This window comes from Carettochelys insculpta, chromosome 1 (genome assembly GCF_033958435.1).
Source record: "Carettochelys insculpta isolate YL-2023 chromosome 1, ASM3395843v1, whole genome shotgun sequence".
NCBI lineage: Eukaryota > Metazoa > Chordata > Testudines > Carettochelyidae > Carettochelys > Carettochelys insculpta.
Window position 1 is genome coordinate 276,230,427 of NC_134137.1, and position 13,507 is coordinate 276,243,933.

The following is a 13,507-nucleotide window of genomic DNA, read 5'->3' on the forward strand; positions in this document are numbered from 1 at the left end:
CCACGACCCACACAACAGCTCTATGGATTCCTGTTAATATCCACGCTATGTTAATGTGTTTGACAAAAAACAACTCAACAACATACTGCCCTGTCACAGCTAGGGCTGCTCCATTGACTTGCAGTCAGGAACCGAGGTGCCATTTGAGTGCATTTTTGCCTTCTGTGTCCTTGAACTACAGGCATTCTAGAGAGTTCCCAAAGAAGACCTGCAGAAGGGTTTCATTTTGCCCTTCCATGTCATCAGTGGGGTCCCCAGTCTTCTTTGTGGCAAAGAAAAATGGCTTCCTCTCACCCTGTGTGGACTACCAACACCAAAAAAGATAGAACTATGAAACCATCAAGGTATTCACAGAGTTGGACCTCTGTACAGATTATAACCTGGTGAGGTTCCAAGGAAGGAGACAAAAGCAAAGACTGCCTTCACACTGTTTGGATTCTGCCACACCCCTGAGACCTTGCAGCATTTCATAAATTACCTCTGTACGGACATGCTGGAGCAATTTGTTATACTTTACCGGGCAACATCCTGATTGCCTATGAAAATCATCTCACCTGAAGGACTTACCATGGAGCCATGCAAGGGACAGCAATATCCAACTGGGCTGCACACAAGAATTTATATAGGGTTTATGGATACCTGTGGCTTGCCGGTTTCTACGGGTGATTTATTAAATGATTCTCTAGTTTAGTTGCACTCATAATGGCACATCTGCAAAAGAGACCTGGGTTCACCTCAGCCACAGAGGCTCAATCAGCCTGTAGGCGACAGGAGCCGTGCAAGGGACAGCAATATCCAACTGGGCTGCACACAAGAATTTATATAGGGTTTATGGATACCTGTGGCTTGCCGGTTTCTACAGGTGATTTATTAAATGATTCTCTAGTTTAGTTGCACTCATAATGGCACATCTGCAAAAGAGACCTGGGTTCACCTCAGCCACAGAGGCTCAATCAGCCTGTAGGCGACAGGAGAGGACGTTCACCTCAGCATCCATCATGATTTACTCAGGTCCCACTGCACCATTTTTGATGGAGACCAACACCCCAAATTTTGCCATAGGTGCCATATTATGTCAGCATGTGGGCCTCCATAATCCTATGCCTTGTAGTTTCAAAAGCTACCCCAGCATAAAAATTATGACATATAGGACAGGGAGCTACTGGCTATCAAGGCAGATTTTGTTGAGTGGTGCCATCTCTTAGAAGTAATCAGATTCTTGGCTCAAGACCTGATGGATTGTAAGAACCTGCAGTACTTATGGATTGCTAGACACCTTTACAAATGCCACATCCTCTGATTCCTGTTCTTTGCACAATTCAAATGTGTGGTAATTTGTTGCCCAGGCACAAAAACCAGAAGGGTGAATGTCATAACCCAGAGATAAATATCTCATACCCAGTAAGGAGCCCTTGCCCACCATACTCCAGGGGTCTAACTTTATCAACAGGACAATAGACAGCCATCTGACAGCCTCTGTCCACCCCCTGCTCCCCAATGACTTGTTCACAACCCAGATTACCAGACTCTGAACAACTGGGGTACATGACCAACTCAGTGTTCCTATTTCAATTGGCCTTCTCCTTCTCAGGGACTCTGTTTATTTTCCAGAGGGACAACCTAAACTTCAGGTTTCTGAAATATGCCAAAAATTGCCTGTTGCTGGAACTGGAATTGAGGAGTTTATTGTGGCTAGATGTCTGAGCTTCTATCATGACATTCAGTGCCCTCTGCACTAACACCTAAACCCCCATGATGAAAACACGTCTCCTCCAGCTTCTGTCCAGATCTCCACAGTGTTGGTCTGTCAATGAATTTCACTTTAGAACTGCCATGGTCTCAGGGATACAGAGTAATTGTGGTTGCTGTTGACCTCCCTACAAAGACAGTGCACTTCATCCTGTGCTGTGCCATTTCTACTGCTGGGGAGATGGCTCAGCTCTTCCTGGGAAATGTCTTCTGCTACCATGGCCCTGCCAGAGTTGATGCTGGTGAGATCAGATTTTGCAGAATTTATTTCATTTTTTTTTAAATGGCAGTTAATGGGTTGTGAAGAAAACCTGACTAAAGTGTGCCTGAGTCTGAAGAGTAACTTTTAACTGTTTCATGGACCCTTGCAAAATGTGCTAACACTTCTGCTAAACCAATTTGTTCCACCTCTTATTTAGCAGTGACACCCCACTGTCTCTCCTGGACCGGAAGAAGATCATTCTATAGCTCAAAAGCTCGTTTCCCTTACCAGTCGAAGTTGTTCCAATAAAGATATACCCACCTTGTCTCTCTGGTTTCTAGTATCTTTAATGTGGCTACAACAATACTGCATGAATGTTTCATAGTTTGTCATTTTCCAACAAACACACAGCTACTCTGAAATTGGAGGCGAGCTTGGGAGGGTGGGTTCAACTTGGAACCTTTGAATCTTCAGGCATGAGCCATAGCAAGAAAGCTGGAGCTGTGAAAGACCTCGGGCAGTAGAGGCTCATGGTTTAAGATCTAGAGGGGAGAGCACAGCTAAGGCACTTCACACTTCAGCTACTCTGAGCTGTATGGAAGCATTATAAGCTGGAGTAAGCCCGTGGCAGGGGTGACAGTGTGGGGTGAGGTGCGATGGGGACCTGGTCCCATCACTTTTTACTGGCTATAAGGGCAAGTGATGAGGAGTGGGAAATGGAGAGGAGCAAACCGGCTGTGGGGGGCAGCTTATGGGTCGGGTGACCATCAGTCCCGTATTAGGTGTGGGACGGTCCTGCATTTGGGACACCAAAAAGGCATCACTACTTATTTTTTAAAGTGACTAATGGTCCCGTATTTTGGCCCTCCCGCCACTGACCTCTTCCGCAGAGCCTGTAGGTCACTTCCCTGAGCCTTGGGGAAGCTGGGGGAGCGTGGGCGGCTGCTACGTCCCTGCTGCTTCCCCAGGGCTCCAGGAGAGCGCCAGTGGCTGCCACTTCTTCAGGGCTTGGGGAAAGCCAGTAGCTGCCACCTCCTTCCTGGCTCCCTGGGGCTTGATGGAGCTGGGGGGGGGCTCCCCTTCCCCCCATATCTCCCTGTCCCATACTTACTTATGGGCCCAGGAGAAGAGGAGACACAGAGGCCCAGAATCCCAAAGGTACAAAGTCCTTCCTTCTTGTGCAGAGCCTCCCAACAGCACAGCACAGAATCTGACAGCCACGCCCCCCTGACCCCAGTGATTGTGGGAAAAACAGACTCTCTCGCTCGCTCTCTCTCATACCTCGACTGTAGCAGAAACATTTTTCAGAATTTGGCTTTGGCTTTTCAAACTTGTTTGTTTTCAATTTGACCACAATTTTTTAAAATTTTTTTATGAAAACTCGAAAACAAAAGAAATAACACTCTCCGTTTGAAAAAACCTAGGGAGGGGCAGGTGTTGTGTGTAGGGGGTACTTTTCATTTTGACCACCAAACTGAAAAATCTGTCATTTGCACCACGGTAACTGTACCCACAACAATGGAGATCCAGGTTGTAACTGGGCCCCTTCTCTCATTCACACATAGTCTTGAAAATAAATGACTTGGGTTCTGCCATAATGGGATCACAAGGTACAGAGCTGGTGTCTTGTCACTCACTGGCTCAAATATCCTCATGAGCCGTAGAAATCTTCATGGTAAGACCTCTGCCTGCCCATTCATCGCAGTGCTCTGGTCTGCGTTGTGTTCTGGGGACAGTGATTCCTGATTATCTGGTGGATAAAAGGCGGAGTGGGGATAGAAGCACTTGCTTTGGCTCATGCCCTTGCTAAATGCACGTGAAGTGTTCTGGTGGTTTAATTAAAGCCCTGGAGCGTCTCTTTCACAGCTTTATTCAGATGTGTTACCCAGACCCCTTGGGTTATTTGTAACGGTATAATTCATACTTGTTCCCTGTTTATTGTATATGCAAATATATCCAATATATTTCAGTGTGTTTCTATGTTTCTTCCCCCATGTGGGCTATTAGAAAAGGTTTCCATAAACTGTGCATCACCAGCTAAGTAAGTAAAGTAAGTAAGTAAAGGAAGGAAGTAAAGGAAGGAAGGAAGGAAGGAAGAAAGATGGCTTAAGCAGGATTTAAAGCATTAACTTGTGCTGAGGATGGTAAAGTACCTAACAGAGCAGCTTAAGGTGCTCACCTGCCTTCCCTATGCTCCTATGGATGTAGTGCAGGGATGGGCAACTGCCAAGAGTGAATGGGCTGCATGAGTGGCCCTCCTTCATCTCAATGGGCTGCAGCAGCCCTGTATATCCCTCTCTTTCCCACACCTCTCTTGCACCAGGGCACTGGACCCCTGTGTTTCCCTGCTCCTCCCCATCCCTCCCCAAGCTGGAATGCCATGAATGGCTGATCCGCAACATTCCAGCTTTGGAAGGGAGGGGGGAGTGGAAATGGAGTGGGAGTCAAACAATTTGTGCCCTCTGAAGGTGCTGGGAGGGAGGGGAACGAGCAAGGATGTGCAGGGCCCCAGCGCGTGAGAGGTGCATGGGGGAGGGGAGGAGCTAGGGGTTCTGCGGGCTGCAGGTGGAGCTGCAATGAGCTATAGGTGGAGTCCTAACGGGCCACAAGTGGAGCCCCAGTGGGCCACACGCAACCCACGGGCCACAGGTTGCCCACCCTGATGTAGAGTGACATGGGACTAGGATTTCAACTGCGCTGTAGGGTTGCAGGGCCAGCCCCAAGCAAAGCAATGGGGGGGCCTTATTTTTCTGGGTGCTCTGCAGGTGACAGGCCAGTTGTATCAGTGGGGTCAGGAGACAGGAAATAACCTACTGAAACACCAACACCCTCCTGGCAGCAAGAACCCAAGAAGGGGTAAGAGGTATCTCATGGCCTGATTTGCATCCACATTTTTAATCTGGTAATGTAGGGATCGTGTTGTCTTTGGTCCCCGTGATTTCTATGGTTGGTTGTCCTAAAGATAAGTCCAGTGGAAAGAGAGTAGCTGGGGATGGCAGTGATATAAAGAGCAAGGTGGAAGCAGGAACTAACAGCTGAAGTGGCAACGGGTGTACTGAGAAACAAATGGTGCTCACAAAAGGGATGATTATATACTGGATAGGATGAGAGTACTGAGAGGCAGGAGGTGCAAGAAAAATACACCTGGGACTCAGGATGGCTGTTGAATTTATTATATGACTAGAGTGTACAGAATCTAAGTACTTCCTCTAATGGCTTCTGTTACATTTTTGGTTATTTTTCTTCCTTAAAAGACAGGTAAGAATGCTCTCAATTATAAACAGGAATCTCCTTCCTCCTGCAGAGTACTTGCCAGGCATCCTATTGTTGTTGTTTCCTTTTCTTTTAAAGCACTTCATAGTTTTAAATTCCTTTTTACTTTTCACTGTTTGAAATATCAACTGAACACTTCGTATAAACGTTCCCCCTTCCAATCAGGTGGGGGGTTTTTTGTGCATGAGAAATGACACCTCATCCATATCCCCCTGTTCTGCTCTTCCTCAAAATGGATGCTTCTTCCAATACTTCCAGCAGGTCTGAAGCCAAGCTGACCACAATGGGGCAGGAGACTGGGTTGGGAGAGGGAGAGAGGAGGGTCTGGAAGAACGGGAGAGGAAGCTGTCCCCGGGTCTCCATGGGCCACAACTGAGCATACCAAATTCAGGACAAGGTGCCGAGAGAACAGGCAGGCAAACCCCAAGGGGGTCTTTCGTGAAATATACCAAACTAGCAACAAAAGTAAACATCTCTCTCTCCATACTCTCTACACTGGCTAACGAGAAATCGGAAATGCAGCCTTAGGTAGTCCAGTCCTAGATTCAACACCAAGACACTAGACTTAGTGATGAGTGGCTATTTAAAACCAATATCATTTTAAAAAGGGTTCTTCTGATCCCAAAGGACCCATCACCTACTGAGGTCAATATGTAACTCAGGTCCTGACCAATAATTATGCTGTTGCCAATTCTTAGTATTTGACATCTAAAGGTTTATAAAAAAAGAAAGAATTAAAAGTGAGAGTTACAATTGGCAAAAGGAAACAAATATATGCAGTAACTGTAAACTTCTTGGTTCATGCCTGTAGCAATGATGGAATAAACTGCTGGCTGGTTAAGTTTCTGATTGCTTCCAAATCATTGGAAGGTTCTCAGTCCCTTGGTTAGAATTCTCCCATTAGCAAAATGTCATAGTCCAGAGGTCTGAGCAGGAAAGAACCACAATGCCCTTTATAACTTCTGCCAAGTGAAGGGAAACCCATTGTTCTAGTTTGTGGAAAACTACAGGTAACAAGATGGGGTTTGGAGTCACACGGGTAAGTCACATGTACATGTGTGCTTCACGTAGTCACAGCAGAGGCCGTTCCCCATACCCTATTTAGAACGGTCACATGATAGTCCAGCCGGTGTCGATAGGCACCTTCCACAGTTCTTTGTGTGTTGAGTGTATCTTGATGGACCATTTAACTTGAATAGTCTCTTCATGATATGCTGGTTAAATTCCTTGTGGGTGTTACCACATGAGCACACATTTGAAATACAATATTATTCATCATTTCAAATACAAAAATGGTACATGCATACAAATAGCATTATTGTGTTCAGCAAACCGTAACTTTTCTATTAACGTCTTACTTCATACGCTTTGTACAAGGTTTGTTGTGATTATCTAACGGTGGTAGCAACAATGACGAACGTGGTCATATTTTAATCAGATAATGTCACAGGGGCACGATAATGATAGGGGAGGGAGATGGAAAGGGTTCCTGGACCTCCTGAGTTAGGGAAGGGGGTAAATGGAGTCTTGCTTTCTGAGCGTTAAGGAGCAGGTTGGCATTTCTGTGTGTACATGTATGCAGGGCTGTCCCTAAAGGGCTTCAGAGCATGGAAGGCCTAGTGCAGTCCCTTTTCCAAGTTCCCCAGGGGCAGGGCCTGGCCCAGGGCAACTCCCATCCACAGGCGCCAGCCCCCTCCTCTGTTCCACCCTCCCCTTACCTCTCCATCACTTCCCCAAAGCTTTGCCCTGCTCTGCCTCACTCCTTCCTGCCTCTGCTCTGCACTCTCACCTTCTCCTCTGAGCACTGCAACCTGGGAGTTCCTGGTGCAAGGTGGCAGCAGGGGTAAGTCCCCCCTCCTTTACTCTCTGTGGCAGCAGGAGCCAGAGTGGTCTAGCGGCCTGCTCCGCTCCATCCCGCCACCCCCTCTCAGCCTACACCGCTCCGCTTCACCGTCCCCTTACCACATCCCCTTTAGGGCCAAGGCCCAGAGGTGGATGAAAAGCCAAAGATTCCTGGCTGAAGACCAGGAATAGGCACTTGAGCTGCACTGAGAGCTAAGGTGGGTGGGAATCAGGGGCACTAACTCCTGGGCTGTGTGGTCCTCCAAGCCTGGAAGGGGTGTTGGAGGCCGAAGGGAATAAAGCCTGGGAATGGGGTTCCACAAAATTCTGTTGCATTTAAAAGGATTCTGTGACCAAATAAATTTGGAAAATACTAGTTTATGGGGATTAAGGAGATCTGCTTTTCTTTTTCCTCTTTCTTTTTTTTGTTTTCCTCTTTCTCGCTCCCTCTTCCATTACTATCTTTGCCAAGTGTAAAATATTTATATTTGAGATATAAAATAAACTTTGCTAAGAAAGAAAGAAAGAAAGAAGGAAGGAAAGAGAGGAGCTTTACCTGAGAGCTTCATAGATAGCTCACAGAAGTGAGTCTGTGCTCACGAAAGCTCATGCTCAGAACTTTTCTGTTAGTCTATCAGGTGCCACAGGACCCTTCGTTGATGCTCCAGCTGTGTTTGCTACTGTATTATGCAACATCTTTAATTTATACATGGAAGCTGCTTTACTCTTCCTGACTCATCAGATCTCTGGAATAAAGTTAGTGATGATGTTCCTTAAATATTCTACATTGCCTTAAAGCAGGACTGTGTCCTATCATGTGATGGTACATAATCTATTTTCATTTTTAAATTGTGTATGTTTGAATCTAGAGCTCATAAAAAGGGCCAGATGGACAACCCTGAAAACTGAAGCCTGCTTTAGCCATAGAGGGTTTGTCTATGCTGTGGCTGGGAGCAAGCCTCCCAGCCAAGGTAGTCTGCTCCAAGTTAGTTGGCTTTGAGCTAAAGTATTGAAAATAATGGTGTGAACATGATAGCTGGTATAGCAGCTTGGGCTCTCAAGCGTACCTGATCTCTTGGACCTGAGCTCGGGTGGTTAGCCTGAGTCCACACTGGTGCAGGACAGCTAGATGATGTTTCTAGTGTATATCTTTCATGATGCCATCTACCTGGGCTGGGCAGACCACTGATAGCTGCAAGACAAACTCCATCACACTACAGTATGCCTTTCCCTCGCACAGATGGTACTGCCAATGCCAAGTGTTCAGACCATGAGTCAGGCCCCTAACAATCATGAGATTGGCTTAAAATCTGTGATTTCTTGGTTATACCTGGGTCGTGTTTTTCCAGCCTTTCTCAACGATTATAAGAGTGGAAACTTATTTATTTTGCTAAATGGAACCTGAGATACTCAAACAACCATTGTTTGCAAGTGAAAGAGATGGAGCTGTCAGCATGAGAAGGATAAAATTGTAAAAGCTGGTGCCACTCTGACAGTGAAGAATCTGCATTCCAAATCATTACTGTGGTTGACACAGCTGTGAAGAATGAAGACCACTGTCACGGTCATGCATGTGATTTGCCCTGGTCTACTCTTAACTGTAAAGCCAGGGTAGCCATCATGTTAGCTAGATCAATTCTGCACAACCATGTTCAACTACAATATAATTTGTACTGTAGAGCAGCCCCCACAAAGAGCACGTTGAGGAGTAGAAAGTGTTTCTCACTCTGTGCCTCATGGAATCCTGGACTGCTCTGCTGAGACTTCAAGGTTGCCAAGTAAGCCAGTTGTGATAGTGGCATGTGAGCTTGTCCACTGGGAACAGAATGACAGGTCCCATCCTGCAACTGGCTTTGTGTGGACAGACATCTGTGCCGGCAGGGACTGCTCGGGACTTCAGGGAAAGCTAGTGGGCTTGTTTGTGCATAGCAAGTGGCCACGACCCTGGCCTAAAATTACTGAACTCTTATATTTTATGTATTAATCTTTTTCTGGAAGAAAAACATGAAGAGGAAGAAAACATAGTGGCGCCGAAAGCGGCACTCTAAGGGCTATATAGAATGCCAATAAATTGTTACTTCTTATTTATTGCCCTTATAATAAAGCAGTAATAGTAGTATGTTCCAACCAGGATTGGGGCCCTGTTGTGCTAGGTGATAGACATGCACATGGTAATCAGCAGTCTCCTCTCTGCAGAATTTGTAACCTAAGTAGATGTGATTGGGTAGGAAAGCAGTGGCACAGAGAAGTGATGTGACTCAGCCTTATTCATACAAAGGGTGTGGCAGAGCCAGGCATAGAACCCTTTGCTTCAGACTCTTGGGGAACTGCGCGAGCCACTGGGCAGCACTGCATCTTGCTAAACTTTTTTATTTACTTATTGCCTTCCATTTGAAGAGCTCAGTGCTTTACATGCGACAGTCAATTAAGTTGCACAATAGACAGATCGGTATCTTAATTATTAATGTGCTCAAATATATATCAGATAGGAAAGGAAAGAACAAGTTCTAGTCCAGTATGCACTTGATATAATTGAATTATAATTAAATGCACAACACTACATTAATTCAGCATCAAAGTTGTGATTTTATATGTTGTATAAAATGGAAGTTAGGAACTGCCAAAGCCTAAGGGCTAAATCCTGGTCCCATTGAAATCAGTAGGAGTTTTGCCACTGACTTCAGTAGACCCAGAATTTCACCTAAAGTTACTAAAGTTACCTAAAGTAACGTGAACGTGCCTGTGTTGTACCTTTGTTGTACCTTCTAATTTGTTTTTTCCCCTCATTCAATATGCAGCATATTCTGGTGCTGACCATGTCATAAAATACATACAGCCTTTAAGTACAGGTTGTGCAACTCAGATGAATTGCTGTTGCTGTGTGTATCTTCAGCCAGCTTCTATCCTGCTTTATTTATCATTCCACCTGTTCAAAGTTAGCGAAGTTGCAAGATATATAAGGCCCTGATCCATTTTAATAGGACTAATTAAATCCTTAAGGACATGCTTTTCGTGCTTTGCTGGTTTGGGACCTACACAAGGGCAGAATATGGCTTAAACACTTTTTTTCTGATGTTGTTCTGAATTTAATTCTTAAACCTGAATGCTGCCTTGCTTTCACCCGGGTTTTTGCTTGGTTTTGCTTTTGCTTTTAATGCTTTGAAGAGGAAAAAGAAATAGACACCTGATAACATTGTTGACATTTAAAATGACCTCCCACTTTGAAGCTTTTCCTGTAGATGAAGGAGATGAGGGTGGGGTGAATTCCCAACTTTACTGCTGTTGCTCTTTGCCTGCAGATAAATTTTGTGCAAGGCTGGATAATCCATTCAGAAGCACATCTCTTTTCACTATCAAAACAAAAAAGCAGTCCAGTAGCACTTTAAAGACTAGCTACTGGACTGCTTTTTTGTTTTGATAGTATATATATTAGCAGGGCTTTCTCTCTCTTACTATCTCTTTCCACTGTCGACCTGATGCTGCAGATCTGTCACATGTACAATATCTCTTGGCATTAGTGGGACCCATGAGCATGTAAATGCTCCAGCATTAGTCCCTATCATGACAATTTTGTAACAGTGGGAAAAGACATAATCTATTTTTTAAATGAAAGCTTTGAATCAGAGGAATATTGCAGAGTGCAGCAAAAATTGTCAAAACCCTAAAATCATGGACTCTGCAACTTTTTTGTGCCAGCAGTTTTCTTCTGTTTCTGGTTTTAAGACTGTGTTTTTTGGAGGATTGCACTGTGCATTTTCAGCGAAACATTTATATCCTCCTTTGTGCAAATTATCTCAGCCACAGCAGCAGTATGTATACCAGTCAGGCTGTACAGAGGTGGTGTTGTAATGTCATAAGAAAGGGCAAAACTTCACTGGGTATTGCAAAAATCTTAATAGATTCCTCCCTGAACATGTTCAAAAAGGATCTTTTTTTAATTTGCCTGTAAACTTTGTATCCATTTTTTCCCCCACACTTGATCATATTCTCACATCTCAGTGAGTATTTCTTTACAAGTTTCAATGTCCAGCAATTATTCGACTCTCCTGTATGGGGGAAAGAGTATGGCAATAATTTCTAAACTGGCTTTTGACCTCTCTGCTACAGAGCTTGAAACCAACAGAAGAAATTTTGCTCAGACTTTTATTTAAAGAAAACAAACTCTTGAACAGAGATCAATTTTTCAAACTTTTCATTCCAAAAGAAGACTTTCCAGAATAATCTGAGCGTATGAAAACATAGGTGCAGGCAGAGCTGTTTTGTTGCCTTCAATTCAGTGGTCACTACTCAAAAACACAATAAAATCTACATACCTCACAGGGGAGTTGTGAAACTTAATTAACATCATTCCAGTGTTTTAAGAGATACTTCATATTTTTTTCAAGACACTTAAATTGCGCGAATGATTCTACTCCACTATATTCTATTTTGCTAACATATTTTAAAGCGTAGTCCTGGTGTACACGTTATATTTCTGTTAAATATTTCTGATGAGAGTTTAACCGTTGCCAGTCAGAGCCTTGGGGTCCAACTCTGCCTTGTTACACAGACACAACTCCCACTGAAGTTCATGGGGGTTACCCCTCGGGAACTGAGAGTGCAATTTGTCTGTAAAAAGAAAAACAAACATTGTGCACTGGAACGTATTGTTTGCCAACAGCAGCATGTTGGAATGCATCTGGTTCCTTTGCATGATACCAAAATAGGCCATCTGATTCAGAATCTGTGTTTTCTATTAGGGTGTGACATAAGCTGTGTGTATAATATTATCATTTTTAGTAACAGTAGCAATAACAGCTTTCAAATTGTTGAGGACACCTGTCCCTGAATTTTTAATATACACTGAATGGGGCTCCATAGTCTCTGTAGGAGAGTGAATGTTTAAAAATGTTTTTGATGAAGTACATGCCATATAGCAATAAAGTCGATGCTCATGGTCAGGGAGGGTGGTTTACCCAGAATGAGGTGATCAAATGCTGGTTTTAAAATATGTGAATCTAAAATTGCCTGGGAGTCTGGGAGGTTGTTTTTCTGGGTTTTGTTTTGCTTTTGCAGTGATGGTGGGAAACCTGTTTTAAAGATGACGTGGTGTGTTTGCAAAGCAGGACTTTTTGCTCTTGTGTCTGTGGCCAGAATTTCCCTGAACATACACACTCATGCTGTTCCGAGTCCCTTTTGGTTGCTACTTTCCACTGAAAATAGTGACCACTGAATCCACTCAACAATGTCTGGATTTCAGTGTTACTCTGTGGCTATGTCTACACTACAGCAATCTGTCAACAGGAGTTACTGTCAGAAGAGATCTTCCAACAAAACCTCTGTCAACGGATCGCATCCACACACAAAAGCAGTGATCCGCTCTGTTGACAGAGAGCGGCCAGACTGCCTGGCTGCTCTCTCAACAGAATGGCCAACTGGAAGCTCAGCCAACAGGGCTGCCCAAAGTGTCTACATGGACTTTTTTGTCGACAAGGTGTTATTCCTCATCGCGGAGAGGCAGAACGCTGTCAGTAGAAGTGCTGAGTTTTGTCAAACGAATGTCAACAAGACACATTTTGGCAGCGTCTTCACTTACAGAAAACTTCAAAATAGCCATGCTAATGGCTATTTCGAAGAATACTAATGAAGCACTGAAATGCATAGTCAGTGCCTCATTAGCATGCCGCCAGCTGCAGCACTTCAAAATTGCTGCTTTTTGCTCCCGTGCGGCTCGTCCAGATGGGGGTCCTTTTCAAAATTTTGAAGTGCCGTAGCTAGTGGCATGCTAATGAAGTGCTGAATATGCATTTCAGTGCCTCATTAGTATTCTTCGAAATGGCCATTAGCATGGCTATTCCAAAGTTTTCTCTAAGTGTAGACGTAGCCTTTGTGTGTAGCCACTTTGTGAGTTTTGTCAACAAAACCCTCGTTTCATCAACAAAACTCTCTAGTGTAGACGTTGCCTGTGTGTAGCTAATGAAGGCACAGCCCTTGGCTGTGGGGACAAAGGTAGGTTTAAACTGATCTTTGTGCCATTGGAATTGTGCCGTGCTTTGGGGACCTAAAAGCCCCCATAATAATTTACACAGCCCTGGGATTATGGCAGGTTCCAGGTTTGCCTTTGACTGCCCTGAGCCAGGTGCTCAGCACCAGGACATGTAAAGGGATCGGTATAGGGTTGGTTATGATAACTGAAGTGCCTTCCCCAGAAGAATTCTCCCCAGGCCCTTGTGGACTTGGCTGCAGCCCATATACATCACCACGCTATGTAAACTTCCATAGCAGATAAAATACGATAATGTCCAACTAACAAGATGTTGAAAATGAGTAACGAATACGAGCCTGTTCTATCGCTCTCTGTTCATGTATGATAATATAACTGGAAGTCAAAAAGAGTTTGCCATATCATTCTGTTTGCAAGTAACCTGGGGAAGAGTAAACTGAGTGAGAAGAGGAGAAATA

General features: G+C 44.4%; 1 protein-coding gene across 1 annotated transcript in view; it reads left to right on the plus strand.

The window, feature by feature from the left end:
• The window catches only part of ABTB3 (ankyrin repeat and BTB domain containing 3), a 287,791-nt gene that overhangs the window by 183,720 nt on the left and 90,564 nt on the right, over positions 1-13,507 (plus strand). The window lies entirely within an intron of this gene.